Genomic DNA, 21743 nt, shown 5'->3' on the forward strand with positions numbered 1-21743 from the left:
CACAACTAGAAGAACCCACAACGAAGAATACACAACTATGTACCGGGGGGGCTTTGGGGAGAAAAAGGAAAAAAATAAAATCTTTAAATGTCTGACTTCTGCTTTCTCTGTTCAACTATTTCCTAAACACTGAACTGTCCTTTTTTTCCTTGCCCCTGTTTATCACTAGACTTTAAGATGTTGGGATAGTGTCATGACTCCTTTCTTCCCACGGTTCATAAGCAAAATGTTTCAGTCTGTATTGATCTGCTCCTGACAGCTTGCTCTTGCTGCTCAGTCCTTCCTTGAAATCTTCTCTTCCTTGGTTTCCAGTCTGACCCATGGTCCCTGTTGGAAAGAATTCACTTGAATTTTCTCCCAACTTGTACTTTACTGTCTTTTTTTAATCTGTTTTTGAGAACAAGCAGTTGTTCTCAAGTTTGCATATATGCATGACAACGCGCTAATAAGAAAGACAATGCAGTTTTTCATACAACTCAGCATATTCAATTTAAGGAATCATGCTGTCATTAGAGCATTCATCCAGTCAATCTGCAAGTATTTGTGGAGTACCGCTGTGATGGTCACTAGGATACACTAGAGGGAAACAATGAGGAAAGAAAGGGAGAGGGCCTCTGCCTCTTGCTCAGAGAGTTTAGTGTCTGCCGAAGAGGATGGACTCTACTCACCACACCCTACATTTACACACATACACACACACACACATACTGTTTAAGAGCCATGAAGGAGATCACAGCACAACTAATTTAATATTGCGCCCCAACCTAGACTGAAAGGTCAGAGAAAGCTTTCCTGAAGAAATAGCTCTTACCTACAAGAGGCAAGAGAGTGTAGCTGTCACCTTCACAGAGTCTAGATCCAGACTGCCTGGGCTTGAACCTGCTCTTGCCACTTGGTAGCTATGCTGCCTTGCCAAGTTTTGTAACTTCTCTAGCACTCGGTATCCTCATTTGTAAAATCAAGCAAATATCACTACATAGCTCACTGTACTATCATAAAGTGAATTAATGTATACAAAACACGTAAAGTGGCGTCTGACATTTAATAAGTGCTATAAACTTGGCTATTGCCATTACTTTGCAATTCTGCCCTTGCAAATCTCTTGGAGTTAAATTTCCCTTTCTTTTCTGAAATTATGTTGACAAAATATGGCAGTGATTTTTCAAATGGCCTTGTTTGTCAAATGATAAATTTGGGAACCTTGCAATAGCATCCCAGGCCCTCTATCATTTTATACTTGCACAGCTCTTCAGTTTCATATTCCACTGGTCTGGTTGTCAATTGATGTGTTACAAACCACCCAACACTTAAGGGCTTGAAACAACATCCATTATACTGTATCTCATGATTTTACAGAGTCGGGAATTCTTTTAGGAGGCAGCCAGGTGATTGTGGCATTGACTGGGGTCACTTGGTAGTATTCAACCAGTGGCTAGTCTGATCTGGAGGGTCTAGAGTAGTTTTACTCATGTGCGTGGGGCCTTGTTGAAGATAGCTGGAAGGCTAGGCTCCGTCTCACCATGTAGTCTCAGGGCCTTTCCATATGTTTTTTCCAGTAGGACAATCAGGCTTCTTACATGGTGGCTGACTTCCTCTACCACACGTATTCCAAGATTCAGGAAGTGGAGCTGCAGGTCTTTTAACACTTGGTCCAGAAACTGGTACAGTGTCACTTCCACCATATTCTGTCCAAGTAAACATAGAGACAGAGACTGCTGAATTGAAGGAGAGGGGACATGGACCCCACCTCTCAATAACAGGAGAATCAAAGACTTTGTGATCATTTTTAATCCATCACTTCTACCAAACCCTGCCTGGAGGGTTCATTTAAATTATACTGAACTCTTGTAATCTCTCACACCTCTACTGTTCAATGCCTCAGTGTCTTTGTACATCCTAATCCCTTGTCTGTGGTGCCTCTTCTACCTTTATTCTTCTGGCTAACTTTAACTCATCATTCAAATTCCAGGTGAGTTATCATCTTCTCCTGCCCCACACCCCTAAATAGCCTCTGATGGGACAGCACACTGATGGCACATCTATCTCATCTCTTGACATATTTTATTGAAACAATCTTTTAATCTATTTCCCTCACCAGTATATCAGCTCAGGAGTAGGAAAAAGTACCAGGTTTTATTCATTTTTGTGTTTCTAGAGTCTAGCACAATACATGGTTACTAATGTATTCTATCTGATCTAAATGACTGTCATCACTTTTATTTTTATTTAAGATCCACTGAGATTATTATATGAAATAAATTGATTTTAAGTCAAATGACCAAGGCACTTCACCAGAAATAGTTGGCTTCCAAACATTTTTTGCCAGATTAATTTATAAGATTCCAGTTTTTATAATAGCATGGACCAACTATTTTAAAATATTCAATGATGAGACTGCTTTTATTCAATTTATTCAATAACAATATGCATTTTACTTTCCTTTTGAGGGTTGAATTGGCATAGGTAGACTGAAAAATAATTTTTAAAAGTTAGACATCACCTGGAAGTCAATAAAAATGATGAAGAAGCTGTCTTGATGCTGACAGAGAAAGAGAATAATATACGATCTTTCAAGTGTAAAAAATTAATCTATATCTGGCTATAAATGTATTTGATCACAATCCAAAAATTAAAGCACAAGTAAGACCCAAGGAATTTTCCATTATTTGTAGGTATAAAAAAACAGTCTGTCAAATTGCTCTACTCACAAAATTCTTCAGCCAATCTCCTCTTATACCTTCCATATTTCTGTTTATTCACTCAGTTCTCCCATTGATGGTAGAAAACACCTCCATAAATATGTATGATAAACCAATACGAATACAATTATTGAGCATCGTTATATTCTAGGCATTGTGCTACGTGTTTTATGTGAATTATCTCATTTAATTTTTACAATGACCTTGCAAATTACCTGCTGTTCACATTGAGGAAATTCAAGCTCAGAGAGAAGAAGTGACTTGTCCTTGGGCACACAGTTTATAAGCGGCAGAGACAAAATTTCTCTGACTTCAAAGACCTGCTTTGGATTGCTAAACCTCACCTCCTAAAGGGATTGAATCGTGACAATTAATCAAATCTACATGGCTGCCCTATGGACATGAGTGTTTCCTCTCACATGTCTGAGTTAAAAATCAGCAAATTGGATGGAATACCTTATTCTTCACTTTGCTTTTCGCGTCTTACGTGATCACATCACAGTGTGTCTCTAATTGGAAACGTTTAGGAAGCCTTCACTTATCCTTGATTTATGCATAAATATCCACTGGTATAGTTATAAATTTCTACACCCAATGTTGTATCTAAATTTAATTAGGTCCTCCTATCCCAAATGCACAATTTTACAGGGACATTAAAAACAAATAAACAAAACAAAACAAAACCTTATCCTTTAATACTCCTTAATATGCCATGGCAGGAATCACTAATCATTTACCATAATCTTCTCATAAAGCTTGTGTTAACTGCATCATTCATTACGTCAGTCAGAAAATATTTTTTGAGCATTTACTATGTGACAAAACTGTTCTGCGTTTTTTATACTCATCAGTGAGCAAAATAAAATCTAAGGTTTTGCATAGCTTATATTTTTTTGATGGTCAGATAGAAAATAAATCAATATGTAATATGTCAAATGGTGATAGTGCTACAGAGAAACCTAAAGCATTTTAAGATTATAAGGAGTGCTTGGGGGATGCAGCTGTATTTTATGTCACTGAGAGATATCTGATCAGAGACCTGAAGGAAATAGGTAATAGGTAGCAGGAAAAAAAGAGTGTTCTGGGAAGAGGGAACAAAAATGCAAAGGGCCTTAGGTGGGCACATGCTTCACGTGCTTGAAGAATAGCAAGGGGGGCAGTGCAGCTGGAGAGAATTCAGGGAATGGAAGAAGAGAAGAGATAACACCTAGAAGATGGTGTGTAAGACCCCCATCTTTTAAGGCCTTGTGGATCCTGATGAGAATTTGGGTTTTTCTCTGAGTGAGTCAGAAGAGCAATCGGAGGGTTCTAAAGAAGACACACATGATCTGATTACATCATGCAAAAGTCTCTCTGGCTACTGCTTGAGAATAGATTGCAGTAGACACGAGAGGAAGCAGGGAGATCGCTTAGCAGTTTATTCAATAATCAAGATGAGAGATGATATCTTTGACTAAGGGAAAAAGAGACCAGAATCTGGACATATTTGAAAGTAGAGCAAATAGAATTCACTAGCAGAATGTGGTATGTGAGACAAAGTGAGGAATCAATGATGATTTTAAAGTTTTTACCTGAGCAACTTAAAGGTTGGTATTGCCATTTACTAAAATGAGGAAGACCATGGGAGATATCAATTTGGGGGATGGAGTAGAGATCCATGTTTGATACTGGATGTGTGTTTTTAGACAGGTGCAGCCTCAACAGATATCTTAATACAGACTCCAGGACTTCTTCGACAATCAACTGGACTCCCCATCAGTGCAGGAAATGATTTACTATTCCTGCAGCTGGGCATCATTATAAGGAAGAAGAATTTGTTTTGCATAGGGGTAAATTAACTCTGAATGTTTCCATGTTTTACATGAGGCAGACAATGTTGTGCCCTGCCCACATCCCATAGGATCTCTTTTGCTGGTTTGGCATGTCCACACCTTCAGCCCTCTCCAGCAAGTTGTTCTTGGGAGATGGGAGATGTCTTCTGACCTCAAGAGGGTTGAGATTATACTGGACCCCATCTTACTCCCATATTGCCTGTAGCCAATAGCTCCTAGTGTGGGGCTACCTCCACCTCTAGGTGGAATAAACTTTGAGGTATAATCTACACCCAAGAGCTCCCATCAGGATCAACTACCTCCTTTTTCCTTCATGCTCCCTCCACTCGACTGTAGGTCTCCTCTAAGAGCAATCATTTAGTAAACCATCTACACCTCCCAACAAACAAAACTCCTGGACCAGATGGCATCATTTGTGAGTTCTATCAAACATTTAGTTAAGAACTAATACCAATCCTTCTCAAATTCCTCCAAGCAGTAGAAGAGGAGGAACACTTTCAAACTTGTTTTACAAGACCAGCTTTACCCTGATACCAAAACCAGACAAGGACACTAAAAGAAAAGTAATTTACAAGCTAATATCCCCAAACAGAGACAAAAATCCTCAAGAAAATATAAGCAAATTGAATTCAACATACATTAAAAGGATCATACACCATGATCAAATGAGATTTATTCTGGGAGTGCAAGGATGGTTCAACATTTGCAAATCAATCAATGTGATATACCACACTAACAAATGAAGGATAAAAATTTTATGACCATCTCAATAGATGCAGAAAAAGCATTTGACAAAATATAACATCCACTCATGATGGAAACTCTCAACAAAGTGGTATAGAGGGAACATACCTCAACATAATAGAGGCCATATATGACATGCCCACAGCTAACACACTTAACAGTGAAAAGCTAAAAGCTTTTCCTCTAAGATCAGGAACAAGACAAGGACACCTATTCTCACCACTTATATTCAGCATAATATTGAAAGTCCTAGCCACAGCAATTAGGCAAGAAAAACAAATAAAAGGCATCCAAATTGGAAAGAAAGAAGTAAAACTGTCTCTATTTGCAGATGACATAATATTATATATAGAAAACTCTAAAGACTCCACGAAAAACTGTTAAAACTAACAAACAAGTTCAATAATGTTGCAGGATACAAAATCAATACACAAAAGTCAGTTGCATTTCTATACACTAGTAACAAACTACCAGAAAGAGAACTTAAGAAAACAGTCCCATTTATAATTGTATCAAAAAGAATAAAAAACCTAGGAATAAATTTAACCAGGGAAGTAAAAGACTGGTACACTGAAACCCATAAAATATTGATGAAAAAAATTGAAGAAGACACAAATAAATGGAAATATATTCCATGGTCACAGATTGGAAGAATTAATATTGTTAAAAGTGATCATACTGGGCCGGCCCCATGGCCGAGTGGTTAAGTTCCCATGCTCCGCTGCAGGCGGCCCAGTGTTTCATTGGTTCGAATCCTGGGTGCGGACATGGCACTGCTCACCAAACCACGCTGAAGCAGTGTCCCACGTGCCACAACTAGAAGGACCCACAATGAAGAATATACAACTATGTACTGGGGGGCTTTGGGGAGAAAAAGGAAAAATAAAATCTTTAAAAAAAATGATCATACTGCATAAAACGATCTATAGATTCAGTGTAACTCCTATCAAAATTCCTATGACATCTTTCAAGAAATAGACCAAACAATCCTAAACTTTGTATAGAACCACAAGAGATCTCAAATATTCAAAGCAATCTTGAGAAAGAAGATCAAAGCTGGAGGCATCACAGTCCCTAATTTCAGCCTATATTACAAAGTTACAATAATCAAGACAATATGGTATTGGCATAAAAACAGATATATAGATCAATGTAACAGAGTAGAGATTGCAGAAATAAACCCATGCATATATGCTCAGTTAATTTATAACCAAGGAGCCAAGAATATACAAGACAAGACAGCCTCTTAAATAAATGATATTGGGAAAAGTGGACAGCCATATGCAAAAGAATGAAACTGGACCACTATCTTAGACCATACACAAAAATCAACTCAATATGGATTAAACACTTGAACCCTAAAACTATTAGAAGAAAATATAGGCAATAAGCTGCTTGACGTCAATCTTGGTGATGATTTTTTGGATTTGACATCAAAAGGAAAAATCAACAAGTGCTATTGCATCAAACAAAAAAGCTTCTGCACAGCAAAGGAAATCATCAACAAAATGAAAATGGAACCTACTGAATGGGAAAAAATATTTGCAAATCATGTATCTGATAATGGGTTAATACCTAAAATATATAAAAATCTCATACAACTCAATAGCAAAAAAACAAACAATCCAATTAAAAAATGGACAGAAGGGGTGAGTGACATCAGCAATATGGTACAGTGAGCTGTTCCCTTTATCTTTCCCTTTGAACTACAACTAAATGGGCATTCACTGATGAACGGAAGGTACCCACACAGCACAACAGGATGCCTGAGAGACTTGAGCAGCTATAGATCTGAAGATAGATGGACTACCATTGGGAAGGTGGTGGAGATAGATGAGCACTCTCTGGCCCCCCAGCAGCTGTGTGCATGTGCATGACAACTCTCCCAGCTGGCATGAGCGCCCACAGTACTGCTGCAGCCCCAAAGGTGGGAACACACCTCTGCACAACTGTGGGAACAGGTGATTGCATCCCTGAGCCCCCATGTGATCACTTTCCTGTCCAGTGGGAGAACCCACAGTGCACCCATGGTCCCAGGGAGTGGCCCAGGCTCAGACCCCATGCAGAGGCCCTGCCCACCAAGCACAGTGGCTGGTGTAACTGTAGGAAGAGGCGGCAGCACATCTGCACACCTGGGTGTATGATTTCCCACCTGGTACGAACACACACAGGTGGAAGTGTGTCTCATTGAGACTGTGGGAGCAGGTGGCAGCAGCCCTGAGCCTCCACCTGATTGCTTTCCTGTCTGGTGGGAAAGCCCACAGTGCTGCTGTGGGCCCAAAGAATGGCCTAGGCTTGGACCCTGTGAGGGAGCCTCGCCTGCCAAGCACAGCTGCTGATGTGACCTTGAGAAGGGGCAGTAGCAGATCTATGTGCCCAGGTGAATGTTCTCCCAGCCTGCACAAGCGCCCACAACACCCCACAAATTCCAGTGGACGGGATGGGATCACACACAGCTCCCGCTTCCCCCCTAGTGGTAGCAGAGGAATCTGTGACCTCATATTACCACAAATGCCCCAGCAAAAGATTAGTTCATCAAACACCATGAAAAACTACAGCAACAACTGAGAGTGGAAGGAGAATGACAATTCTCCAGAAATAAACCCTGAAGTCACAGAAATTTACAATCTAAATGACAGAGAATTCAAAACAGCTGTCATAAAGAAGCTCAATGAGTTACAAGAGAACTCAGAAAGACAGTTCAGTGAGTGCAGGAATAAAATTCATGAGAAGAAGGAATACTTTACCAAAGAGACTGAAACTATAAAAAAAAAAAAAAAAAGAGCAGAAATTCTGGATATGAAGAACACAATTAATGAAATAAAAAATAACCTAGAATCCTTAAAAAGTAGAGCTGATGTTATGGAGGAAAGAATTAGTGATTTAGAGGGTAAAAGTATAGAATTGCTTCAAGTGGAAGAGGAGAGAGAACTAAGATTTTTAAAAAATGAATGAATTCTTTGAGAAATATCTGACTCAATTAGGAAATGCAACATAAGGATTATAGGCATTCAAGAGGGAGAGGAGAGGGAGAAAGGAGCAGAGAGCTTGTTCAAAGAAATAATAGCTGAGAATTTCCCAAACATGGGGAAAGAACTGGACTTACAAATACACAAAGCTAATAGAACTCCTAATTATACTAATGTTAAAAGACCTTCTCCAAGGCACATAATAGTAAAACTGGCAAAAGTCAATGACAAAGAAAAAATATTAAGAGGAGCAAGACAGAAGAAAATAATCTACAAGGGAACCCCTACCAGACTTTCAGTCAATTTCTCAGCAGACACCTTACCAGAGAGGAGAGAATGAAATGATATATTCAAATTATGGAAAGACAAAATCTTTCAGACAAGAATATTCTATCCAGTAAAACTATCCTTCAGATGGAGAAATAGAAGCTTTCCGAGATAAACTAAAGTTGAGGGGGTTCATTGCCACTAGCCCTGCCCTATAAGAAATGATCAAGGATGCCCTCATACCTGACACAAAAAGGCAAAGGTCTACAAAGCTTTGAGCAATGAATAGACAGACAAAATCAGAAAGCTGCAGCTCTCTTTCAGAACAGGGAAGCAAATACTTAATTATAACTTAAAGGTTAAAGGGAAGGAAAGAATCAAAAGTAATTATAAACATCTCAATTTAGTCACAAATTCACAACACAAAACAGAGTAATTTGTAACAACAATAATTCTGAAGGGGAAGAGGGAGGCATGGAACCTACTTAGGCTAATAGAGATAAGAGCCTATCAGAAAAAGGACTACCTCATCTACAAGATCTTTTATACAAACCTCAAGGTAACCACTAAACGAAAAATCAGAACAGAGCCACAATTCATAAAAAAAATAGAAAACCCAAGTAGAAAACCTCAAAAATGAAATGTGGTCAGAAACACAAAGGAAGAGAAACAATGAAAACATAGAACAATCAGAAAAAAAGAGATAAAATGGCGGTATTAAGCCCTCATGTATCAATAATCACTCTAAATGTAAATGGATTGAATTCTCCAATCAAAAGACACAGAGTAGCTAGATGTATTAAAAAGCAAGACCTAACCATATGCTGCCTCCAGGAAACATATATCAGCACTAAAGACAAACATAGTCTCAGAGTGAAGGGATGGAAGATAATACTCTAAGCAAATGGCAACAAAAGAAAGCAGGTATTGCCATATTCAAATCAGACAAAGCAGATTTCAAGATAAAAAAGACAATGAGAGACAAGGAAGGGCAGTATATGAGGATAAAAGGGACTTTCCACCAAGAGGACATAACACATGATTATATATGAACCTACTAGAGGAGCACCAAAGTATATAAAGCAACTATTAACAGACCTAAAGAGAGAAATTAACAGCAACACCATAATGGCAGGGAACCTCAACATTCCACTTACATTAATGGATAGATCATCCAGACAGAAAGTCAACAGGGAAACAGTGGGATTAAATGAAAAATTAGACCAGATAGACTTAACAGATATATATTGAACAGTCTATCCAAAAACAGCAGAATACACATTCTTCTCAAGTGCTCACGGAATATTCTCAAAGATAGAGAATATGTTGGGAAACAAGGCAAGCCTCAATAAATTTAAGAAGATTGAAATCCTATCAAGCATGTTGTCTGACCACAATGCTATGAAACTAGAAATCAACTACAAGAAAAAGCTAGGAAATTCACAAATATGTGAGACTAAAAAATCTGCTACTGAATAACCACTGGATCAATGAAGAACTCAAAGGAGAAATTAAAAAATGTCTGGAGACAAATGGAAATGAACATACAACATACCAATTCTTATGGGATGCAGCAAAAGTGGTTATGTGGGAAATTCATAGCAATGCAGGCCCACCTCAACAAACAGGAAAAATCTCAAATAAGTAATCTTAAACTACACATAATGGAAATAGAAAAAGAAGAACAAATAAAGCCCAAAGTCATCAGAAAGAGGGAAATAATAAAAATTAGAGCAGAAATAAATGAAATGGAGACTAAAAAAACCATAGAGAGGATCAATAAAACTAAGAGCTGGTTCTTTGAGAAGATAAAATTGGCAAACCCTTAGCCCCACCCACCAAGAAAAAAAGAAGGCTCAAATAAATATAATTAAAAATGAAGGGAGAAATTACAAAGGATACTGCAGAAATATAAAGGATTATAAGAGAATACTATAAAAAACTACCTGCCCACAAATTGGACAACCTAGAAGAAATTGATTAATTCTTAGACTCATACAACCTCCCAAAACTGAATCAAGAAGAAATAGAGAATCTGAATAGACCAAACACAAGTAAAGAGATTGAAACAGTAATCAAAAACATCCTAAAAAAACAAAAGTCCAGCACCAGATGGCTTCCCTGGAGAATTCTACCAAACATTCAAAGAAGATTTAATACCTCTCCTTCTCAAACTATTCTAAAAACTTGAAGAAGACAGAATGCTTCCTAACTCATTCTATGAGGCCAACATTACCCTGATATGAAAACTAGACAAGTAAAACACAAAGAAGGAAAATCACAATATCACTTATGGACATAGATGCAAAAATCCTCAAAAAAATACTGGGAAACCAAATATAGCAATACATCAAAAGGATCATTACACCATGGTCAAGTGGGATTTATACTATGGATGCAGAGATGGTTCAACATCTGCAAATCAATCAATGTGATACACCACATTAACAGAATGAAGAATAAAAATCACATGATCATCTCAACAGATGCAGAGAAAGCATTTGACAAGATCCAGCATCCATTTATGATATAAACTCTCAATAAAATGGGTATAGAAGGAAAATATCCCAACATAATAAAGGTCATATATGAGGAACCCACAGCCAACATCATACCTAACAGTGAAAAACTAAAAGCCATCCCTCTGAGAACAGGAACAAGACAAGTGTGCCCATCTCACCACTCCTATTCAGCATAGTACTGGAGGTTTTGGCCAGAAAGATTAGGCAAAAAAAAGAAATAAAAAGAATCCATATTGGAAAGGAAGAAATGAAACTCTCACTGTTTGCAGATGACATGATTCTACATATATAGAAAACCCTAAAGAATGCATCAGAAAACTATTAGACATAATCAACAACTACAGCAATGTTGCAGGCTACAAAATCAACTTACAAAAATCAGTTATATTTCTATACACTAATAATGAACCAGCAGAAAGAGAAGTCAAGAATACAGTCCCATTTATAATCACAACAAAAAATAAAATATCTAGGAATAAATTTAACCACAGAGGTGAAAGACCTATCACTGAAAACTGTAAGACATTATTGAAAGAAGTTGAAGAAGATACAAAGAAATGGAAAAATATTCCATGCTCATGGATTGGAAAAATAAACATAGTTAAAATGTCCATACTGCCTAAAGCAATCTACAGATTTCATGCAATCCCAATCACAATCCCAATGACGTTCTTCACAGAAGTAGAACAAAGAATCCTAAAATTTATATGGAACAAGAAAAGACCTCGAATAGCCAAAGCAATTCTGAGAAAAAAGAACTAAGCTGGAGGCATCACAATCCCTGAATTCAAAACACCCTACAAAGCTATAGTAATCAAAACAGCATGGAACTGGCACAAAAACAGACACACACATCAATGGAATCGAATTGAAAGCCCAGAAATAAAGCCATACATCTACAGACAGTTAATCTTCGACAAAGTAGCCAAGAATAAACAATGGCAAAAGGAAATTCTCTTCAATAAATGGTGTTGGGAAAACTGGACAGCCACATGCAAAAGAATGAAAGTAGGCCATTATCTTGCACCACACACAAAATTAACTCCAAATGTATTAAAGACTTGAATATAAGACCTGGAACCATAAAACTCCCAGAAGAAAATACAGGCAGTACACTCTTTGACATCAGTCGTAGAAGCATCTTTTCAAATACCATTCTAATAGGGCAAGGAAAACAAATGAAAAAGTTGGCAAATGGGACTACATCAGACTAAAAATCTTCTGTAAGGCAAAGGAAACCATGAATAAAACGAAAAGACAACCAACCAACTGGGAGAAAATATTTGTAAATCATACATCCAACAAGGGGTTAATATCCAAAATATACAAAGAACTCATACAACTCAACAACAAAAAAACAAACAACCTCATAAAAAATGGGCAGAGGGTATGAACAGACATTTTTCCAGACATACAGATAGCCTACAGGTACATGAAAAAGTGCTCAACATCACTAATCATCAGGGAAATGCAAATCAAAACGACATGAGATATCACCTCACACCTAGGATGACTATTATCAAAAAGACAAGAAATAAGTGTTGGAGAGGATGTGCATTCTTGGTAGGAATGTAAACTGGTGCAGCCATTATGGAGAACAGTGTGAAGATTCCTCAAAAAATTAAACACAGAAGTACCATATAATCCTGCAATTCTGTTTCTGGGTATTATCTGAAGGAAATGAAGACACTAATTCAAAAAACATCTGCACCTCCATGTTCATTGCAGCATTACTTACAATAGCCAAGACATGAAAACAACCTTAGCGTCATTAACAGATGAACGGATAAAGAAAATGTGGTATATACATATATACAATTAAATGTCATTTACCCATAAAAAAGAAGGAAGTCATTCCATTTGCAACAACATGGATGGACCTTGAGGGCATTGTGCTAAGTGAAATAAGTCACACAGAGAAAGAAAAATATTGTTGTTCTCACTTATAGGTGGAAACTAAAAACAAAAAAATCAAACTCATAGATACAGAGAACACATTCAAGATTGCCAGAGGTGGGGGATGGGGAGTTGGTAAAATGGGTGAAGGTAGTCAAAACATAAGAACTTCCAGTTGTAAAATAAGCCCTGGGAAGTAATGTACAGCATGGTAACTGTAGTTAATAATGCTGTGTTGTATCTTGGAAAGTTGCTAAGAGTGTAGATTTTAAAAGTTCTCATCACAAAAAAAAAAAATGTATAACTGTGTTGTGAGGGATATTAACGAGACATTGTGATGATCATTTTGTTATATATACATAAATCATTATGTTGTACACGTGAAACTAATAAAATGAAAAAAAAAATCACTTATATATCCCCTCCTCAGGCTCCACTTCTATGACCCAAACCAAAACAACACGGATGAGGACCATACCTCCTCCTACAGTATGCCTTTCTAAACTGAGGGGAGGTGAAGTTTATGCTCTATTTTTATGGTGTTTCTGTTCTAAGTCATGAATGAATTTCACTCAACAAATCTTTTTGATAAGCTAATATGTGCAAAGCTCTAGGTTTCAGTGAAATAACAATTTTAGGCGTTACACAGGTGGTATATGATTACTTGACAGACAAACGATCCAAGCACTACACAGTATGATGTTGAACCCTAACCCACACTCCTGGAATCCTACTGGGGCTATATTGCGCTAAAAGCGAAAGGAGTATCGCGGAAGCATGAAACACACTCAACATGGAGTAGGGGTGGAGGAGGGAAAGGATTAAGGGCAAAGGCTGGATTCTAAATGCCTTCCAAACACAAGTCCTAAGACTTCAGGAATTTTTTCTTTCGCTTTCTCTTTCTCAGCTTAAACTTCTTAATTTGTAAAAAAAGAAAAAGAAAGAAAAACAATGACTTCACTAGGAAGCTTTGAACATTAAATATGAAACATTCCTAAAAATGCCTATCTCAGTGTCAGAATCTATATCTTAATAACGTCATTAGCTAAAAGTGAGCATATGTCTGGCCCATCTCCAAAGTGGATCAATGAGAAAAACAACGGAGGAAAATTCCAGTATACTCTTGGTCAGGAGGACAGATGTCTAGAATCTTCCAGACCCTGAAAAGATGTTCATCATACTCCCACTCACCCAACTCAAGACCTTGTAGTACATTTTGACACCTGGGAAATTATCCAGTCTTCTGGAAACTGCTTCTTGCTTCTGCGCCTTCTAGACTTAATCTCCACCATCACTCAGCTCACTTGCTGCACACCTAATACCTGGAATGTTGTAATAACCAAATCATTTTTCTAAAATGTCACTTTATTCAGACAATTCCTTTGATCCGAAAGGTTTCTATAAAGTCTTCAATGCTCATGGAATAAAGTCCAGATTCCTTAGCCTGGCATTCAAGGTTCTTGACAACCTCTTGACAATCTACTTTTACAGCCTCATCTCCTACAAGCCCTTGACAAGAACCCCATGTTCCAGGCTCACTGGTCTTCCCACTGGCCCTACACCGGCTCTGAGTTTTTCCTACTCTGTCTTTGCTCGTAATGAACAGAATGTCCTGGCCCCATTGCCACCTCTCCAAAGCTTATCAATCCTCCAGTGCCCAGGATAAATATCATCTCTTCCACAAGACTTTCCTGATCATCCAGACAGAAGAGACTTCCTTTTCTGTGTACATTTCACTAATTCACTATGCGATAGCAATAATTTGAGTCTATGGTCATGGTTATTTCTATGACTTTATTGTACTTTCTTGAATTTATTATCTGTAAGGGTAAAACATACATCTCTTGCAAACTTGTATCCATTAGAGTACTTATCACACTGTCACTGGCATACAGGGTAGTAGATTAATATTTATCAAATAGTTGCATACATGTAATATCTTAGTTTTTATTCTTTAGTAACTTTGATCTATCAATGTCCACATAGACACAGAAATATGATTTTAAATTTTTAACCTTGAGCCATTCCATTCTATCTATGAAATATGGATCTCGATTTACTAATTTGGTTACTTAGTGGTACTGTAATATATATAAAGTGGGAAATGGGTATTCAACCAATGTTTGTTAAACGAATAAATAAGTAACTGACTGTGAATTAAGGTGTATCTGCTTGATGGATAGCTGAAGGTCAAATATTATGCCATTTCTTTCCAAAACAGTACCTAATTCTGCTTAGTTTTATTTTTTTAAACATGAAATTAAAGCTTCACAGTGGAAAAAACTAACTGAAGCAAGAGAATGTTATAATCTTAAACTCCATTAACTAATAAAAGGAAACTCTTTAAATGCATACTTACAGGATATCAGACTTTTAAGTGTCATCACCGAAGTCAGAAAACACAGGTGGATAAGATATTTAGATTGAGTTCAAAACCTGTTCTTTCTTTGAAACATTGTGTTTTCAATATTAAACCTTCAGAGCCAGTTTTATCCGTTAGTACCAAATTTTAAATGTGACTAGGAACAGACTGTAAATGACGTTTTCTGCAGACCCCACTGTCTTCTAAGCTGGTCACTCTCGTTAGTGTGAGTGTACATGTTGATAAGCCTCAGGGGGCATTTATGTGACACCAAAGAACTCTACATGGCATTCCTTCAGTCAAGATTTTACTCAGGCATTTTTGGGTCTCTCTCTACTTCTATTTCCTCTTTTTCTATAGCATTTATTCGCACTTGACCCTGTGTTTTAGAAAGTGCACACAAGTCAGTATTGCAGACATCCCAGGAACTTGAAGAGCTGATCTAATGCCTGTGTTGCAAGATGAAAAACAGAAGAATTCTGTTGAACCTATAAAAAGGATGACATTTTGCCTGGCCCTGAGCTGTTCTGTTAAAAATTGAAGCTTTTGCAGCTTGCGGCTCTTTGATTTGTGAGCTAGAGAGTATCATATCTTGGCCATTACTGAATCATAAACGTTCTCTGCCTCTTCCCGGCTCATTTTATTTAAAAGGGAAAAGAGAAACCCTTTATCTTACAAAATGTGTTTTCTTTTTATTTTCCTTCATTTGGTACATGGCTGAGAGGGATTCTGTAAGGGTTCAGTGAAAACATATGTAAATGGTAATTTGCAAAGATCATTGAGCTGATGCCAAGGAAGATTATTTGGGTGGTTACACAGGAGTGGGTGTCAGGAGAACAGACCACTTTGGATCACTTTCTTTGCCATATTACCTTGTTCAACACAGAAACTTGTACTCATTACTTATTTTCATCTATAAAATAGTAAAATAGAGCCACATGGTGTATCCGGGTCAGGGGCAGGCTTAACCATAAAATATTGATGGGTTCAGAAGGGAATAGGATGAGCATGGACGACACTTCATTAGTAACTCCTGTGCATTCCGTACTCCTCGGACAAGGGGGAGGTGCATGGAATGTTTCTTAACAACATCTGAAGGAGTAGTTAATTTCCCAGCTGAACTATATCACCTTTAACTTAACCCTTCTCCATAGTGCAATTATTCCTTTATTCAACAAACGTGCAATCAGTGCATTTCATGTCAGTCACTATCCCAGCTGCTGGCAATCAATAGCACAGTCATCTCCCTTCTTTAAAAAGCTCTCAGTCTATTTATAGACATATTATTCTGTCAAAGCCATGAGCACTACTTAAAGTCTTATACTAGGCATATTCCCTTTTTTTTTCTACGGGAAAAAGTACATCTCTTCATATGAAAAAGATATCAGTCTTCCATCAAAAACAGGAAAAAACGTGTGTCAAACAGTTAATTTTTTAAATGCTATTTTTGTGGATTTTGTGATGTTTGTTGTATTTGTGAGCTTTTTAAAAACCTCTAATTTATTGTGATTTCTTTTGTCATTCTGAATAAATATCTACTTCTACACATAATTCTGTATTCTTGTTCTTAAAAAGCTTTCTCAAAAACTGTGGAAGCTTGAGGCCCTACATAGCCTTGATCCAGCCGTGCTAAAAGGCTGTCCCTGAGGTGATCTACACAGTCACAACTCTGTCTCTGGCACAGAGATGGGTTTAATACATGACTGCTATTATTGTTACGATAGTTCTTTACGGGTTCTCTCATTGTCATTCTCTCTAGCCCTGGAAAAGTATTTTCCTGCAGAATCAGGGAAAATCACCACATCCATTACCGTCCTTATCAGTTCTAAGAATTGTTTCAATGCATAAAAAAACACAAATTTTTTCAGAAGTGCCACATTGAAATTAGTTTTCTATTTCATTTTATCCAAAGTTTCTTGACCCACGTAAGGATGAATCCCTTAAGAAAATAAGTCTGGAAACTCAGAGGCCATTTATAAATTGAAAGCACAGCCATAGGCAGATAGAGATGGAAACAAACATTCTTTATAAATTTTGACTTTCCTTTCTCCATTTTGAAATATCTGTTGGAATAGTGGAGATAAATAAGTGTGAAATGAACAGTTTTTTCAGATTGCTGGGAAAAACTCACAGGTGTTTAATGTCTTCTGTAGTAAGATGTCCTTGATAGCAATTTCTCTCTCCTGTCTCTCCTGAGGAAGCCAGAGAACATATTCAGGGTCTCTCGGTGTTTGAAAAGAAAAATACAGCCATCCTTTTCATTGGCTTCAAATAGCCTAAAAAAGCATGAAAAAACCCACTACAGCTGAGTCAGAGGGAAGATAGCCATCTGTTAGAGATAAGCAGCCCTGGGTAGCTTTGAAACTGAGCCAGCCCAGAGATTGAGGACAAGCTTCAAGGAAGGACTTTTGACTTCAAGTTAATGACTTGGTGCTGGTTGATAAGAGAAAATGAAGGATTAGTGAGCAAGGCACTGACCTCCCTTGGAAGCATTTATTTCTTTAAAATGTGTTTTAGAATTGCCTACCTGTCAAGATGTTATTATTCAGGTTAATGTTAATATGACCTTATATTTTTAATAATCATGTGAGAAATTTGGGGCTCAGTGCATTCGGGAAGGATCTGTGCACGTGAAGCAGTGCAGTAGGAGTGTTGTAGTAAAGAAGGCTAGCTCCACAGGCAGACCATCTGCATTCAAATCTGACCGCTGACCTCCGTGACCTTAGCCCAGCTCCCGAGCCTCTGTAAGACTCGGTTTCCTGAACTGAAAAAATTTAATTAATGATTGCATCTACCTCATCAGATTGCTATGAGAATTAAATAAGAAGATCTTTGTAAAGATATTAGCCCAAAGCTTAGCAGACAGTCAGGAGTCCATAAAAGCCAATGCCTCATTAAACTTGAAATCACCCATTGCTAGTGCCCCTCTAGTATACTGATCTCAGCTTCAAGAGATTTTTGTGTTTCGAGTGGTTTCTAGTAGCAGTTAATAGGAACCAAAGAACACTGATGATGTTTCCCTATTGATTTAAGAGTGTGTTTTACCCAAGAAAAATCCAAACAGTTCCTGTAGAAGGTGACAACCTGTGGGCCCTCCCCAAAACGTTAAACTCTTGTTTTGCTGCTGCAGAGCTGACCAGAGGCAAATGACAGAGCTCTTCAAAATCAATTCAGTTCCACCTCAAAAAGAGATCTCTAAGCAAATGGACCTATTTCATTATCCCAGTGCATAATTGGAATTATAAGTTGTCGGATTCTTCTGTGGTAGTTCATTGGGCCTAAAGCTTTTAATTATCTTTTCTCCGTGGGGCAATAAGGAAAGATGCAGGTGGTAGCCGCAAAAGCCAAGCAAAGATGACAGGTGACTATCTTAGATAGAACCACGTCACTTAATGTCACAGCATCTAGGGAATCATGAAGTTAGATACCAAGGTTAATAGCTTAACTGTGGCAAGACATGTAAGACTGTTTGATATTTTGTTGGATGAAGAGAAACAATCTGGGAATAGCTGGGGTTTCAACACATGTGCTCTCAGAGGAAAGCAGCCAGAGAATATTCACCAAAGGACCATAAACACTGAATTGGCAAACAATGAACAATTGTTCCCAGGAGAAATGCAGGGTTAGTTTCTCGTGAGTCTCTGGTCACAACATTTATATAAGACAATAAATACATATCCTTGTTTTACATGTGTTTCTGTTTAAAGACATCTTATTTATTTGTGATATATTGTTGTTTCATTAACATTGGACTTAGAACCAATAGCACTATAACTCATGCTTGAACAAAGCTTATTAACATGCATATTTTCTCCATTAGGTACATTGCAGCCTTCTTGTGCTCAGGAACACCAGACAGCCCTTTGGCACTACACTTAGGGGCCACTTATTTTATTTTTTAAAGATTGACCCCGAGCTAACATCTGTTGCCAACCTTCCTCTTTTTTTTTTCTTCTTCTCCCCAGTGTGCCCCAGAACATAGTTGTACTCTAGCTGTAGGTCCTTCCGGTTCAGCTATGTGGAACACGGCCTCAGCATGGCCTGCCAAGCAGTGTCAGGTCTGTGCCCAGGATCTGTACTGGCAAAACCCTGGGCTGCTAAATTGGAGCATGGGAACTTAACCACTTAGCCACAGGGCCAGTCCCTAGGGCCCATTTTAAACAGCAAAATCACCAACAAAAAGCACAAAAACACAAAAAACATAGCACTAAATAGAAGGCGAAAAGGACAGTTGTTCACAGTATTAGAGCTGAAACAAGGAAGCAGAATATCATCTTTTTCTCCTCAGCTGGGAAGACGTATGTTGGGTGACTCAAACTTTTCACTATTCTGAGCATGTCTGTGAATGACCCTGAAAGCACTTCCGGTATTGACCTTGGGGTTAACAAATAACTTTTGCCTTGTAGTCAAATTTGCAAATATGGAATATAGGAACGATAAGGATCAACTGTATATTGTCTGGAGGAAATGCTAAGTATTTGAAGTTGTATACTCAATATGATCCCAACTTTATAATAAAAGATAGATCTTGCTTTAAATGGTATACTGATGCTTTCTTTTACAAATAGTCAATATAGAAAATATGACTTCAGAAGAAGATAATGATCTGAGTCTTCTAGTTGCAAATTCAAAATGCAGAATTCAAAAATGCCTTCAGGTGAGTAGAGAGCACCCAGTTGTAACTGTTTATGAGTCAATCCTACCAAAAGTATTTAGGGGCCACCAGCATCTGAGGACAATCAAAAATGGAAGTCAAAGCTTCCCTGAAATTAGGAAGTGAGTAAGTGTCAACATAATTCAATGTATAAAAGTTAATTAAGGCTCAAGTTTATATAGATGTAACCTGTATTTAACAAAGATAAAATGTAATTACAAAAATTTCCCAGGATTATCTGTCAAACAATCCACCAAGGTCTAGCATATGGAGCTTCATGGAAAAAAAAATATGAAGGACTAAAGTTTAGAATGAGCCTCTCTTTAGATGCATAGGTTTCTATCTTCAGGGCGGCAATACCTTAAAAAAGAGTCATAATTTGAGTGCCAATGTGTGTCTCCTTCTAAGATTACACTTTCAGAGAATAAACTTAGGGGAAGCAAATTCTTTTTTCTTAAGCCCCTCGACTCTCCAGCACCTCATCCCGAGAAGCCACGGAGAATACCACCCCCTTCTTCCCCAGCCCCACCTTAACGACAGATACTATTATCTCCAACCTGCAAGCTCAGCTTCACTCAGTACCTAAAACCATCCTGATCAAGCCAGGAAATATATTCCTATCTTCACAGCGTGGGGCTTAGGTGTGCGTTTGATAGTTTTAAGTGCAGTAATTGGGGTTTTCTCCTCAGTTTCTGCCTAAAACTACAGTTTCTTTCTAGGACTAAATCCTTACTCAGATCTCAGATATCTGACATCTGTATTGCTCATGCCAGACACATCTTCCTAAGGGCTGTACCCTTTAGGTCTAGCCACTCTATGTAATGCTGCCACTCAGCTACCATCACATATCACTGCTGCCTGAAGATACGCAATGCCCATTCCATTGGCCAATTCAAAATTGCGTAGGAAAACAAAGATGGTCTGACACAAGTCTTTAAACAATAATTGGGACTGCTGCTCCCTCTCCTCAGGGACCAGCCCAACAGTTAATTCAGCTCCCATTCACCCATCCCTTTCTATGATTCTACCTTACTCTCCACTCCCACTATTCTAACAGTCTAAGCCAACTCTGCCTCATCTTGCACAAATATTTTAAGAGGTTATGATAAGACATCATTTCAGAGACTGAGTAGAGACCAGTTAAAAGGAATAGAGTAAAACAGTAGATCCGTGAAGTGCCTTATTTCCATAAACCTGTAGAGATACTTCATTCAGTCTATTCCGAATCTATGAAATGAGAGCAATTACACTTATCCTCCCACCTGGGGTACTTAAAGGCTTTATTTAGTCCTTTAAAAAGACAATGAGTTCCTTCAAACAAAAAGTGTTAAGTTCAAAGGATCACTCTTATTATAAAGAAAATGTCAGGTCAATTTGTAAATCCTTTTTAAATAAAAGTCAAAGAATTACCTCATGATGAATTCTTTATGGAAGCAAAAGGCATCTTTTCAGACCCTGGTGTCTGCATCTTGCCTTTTAAATTTATTTTACCCTTCTGAAAAAATACTTATAAAACAATGTATAGCTTATAATAACAAATAATTACGTTTAAGAAAAGAAAACACTGTCTTCAAATTTTACTGTCACATGTTTCTCTCCAGCTGAAATGCATGAGCATATAAACAGAACAAGGTAAAAGATGAATATTTTAATTCCATAAAATAATTTAATTAATTCATCTCTTTGGAGGACATTCATTTTCCGTTTATTTTAAACTAAAAGAAGAGATTACTTTTTGAATAAATATGAATTTACATATTAGCAAGAAAATTCAAAATATCAAATTTATTTGATTTTT

This window comes from Equus asinus, chromosome 23 (assembly GCF_041296235.1).
Source record: "Equus asinus isolate D_3611 breed Donkey chromosome 23, EquAss-T2T_v2, whole genome shotgun sequence".
Taxonomy (NCBI): Eukaryota; Metazoa; Chordata; class Mammalia; order Perissodactyla; family Equidae; genus Equus; species Equus asinus.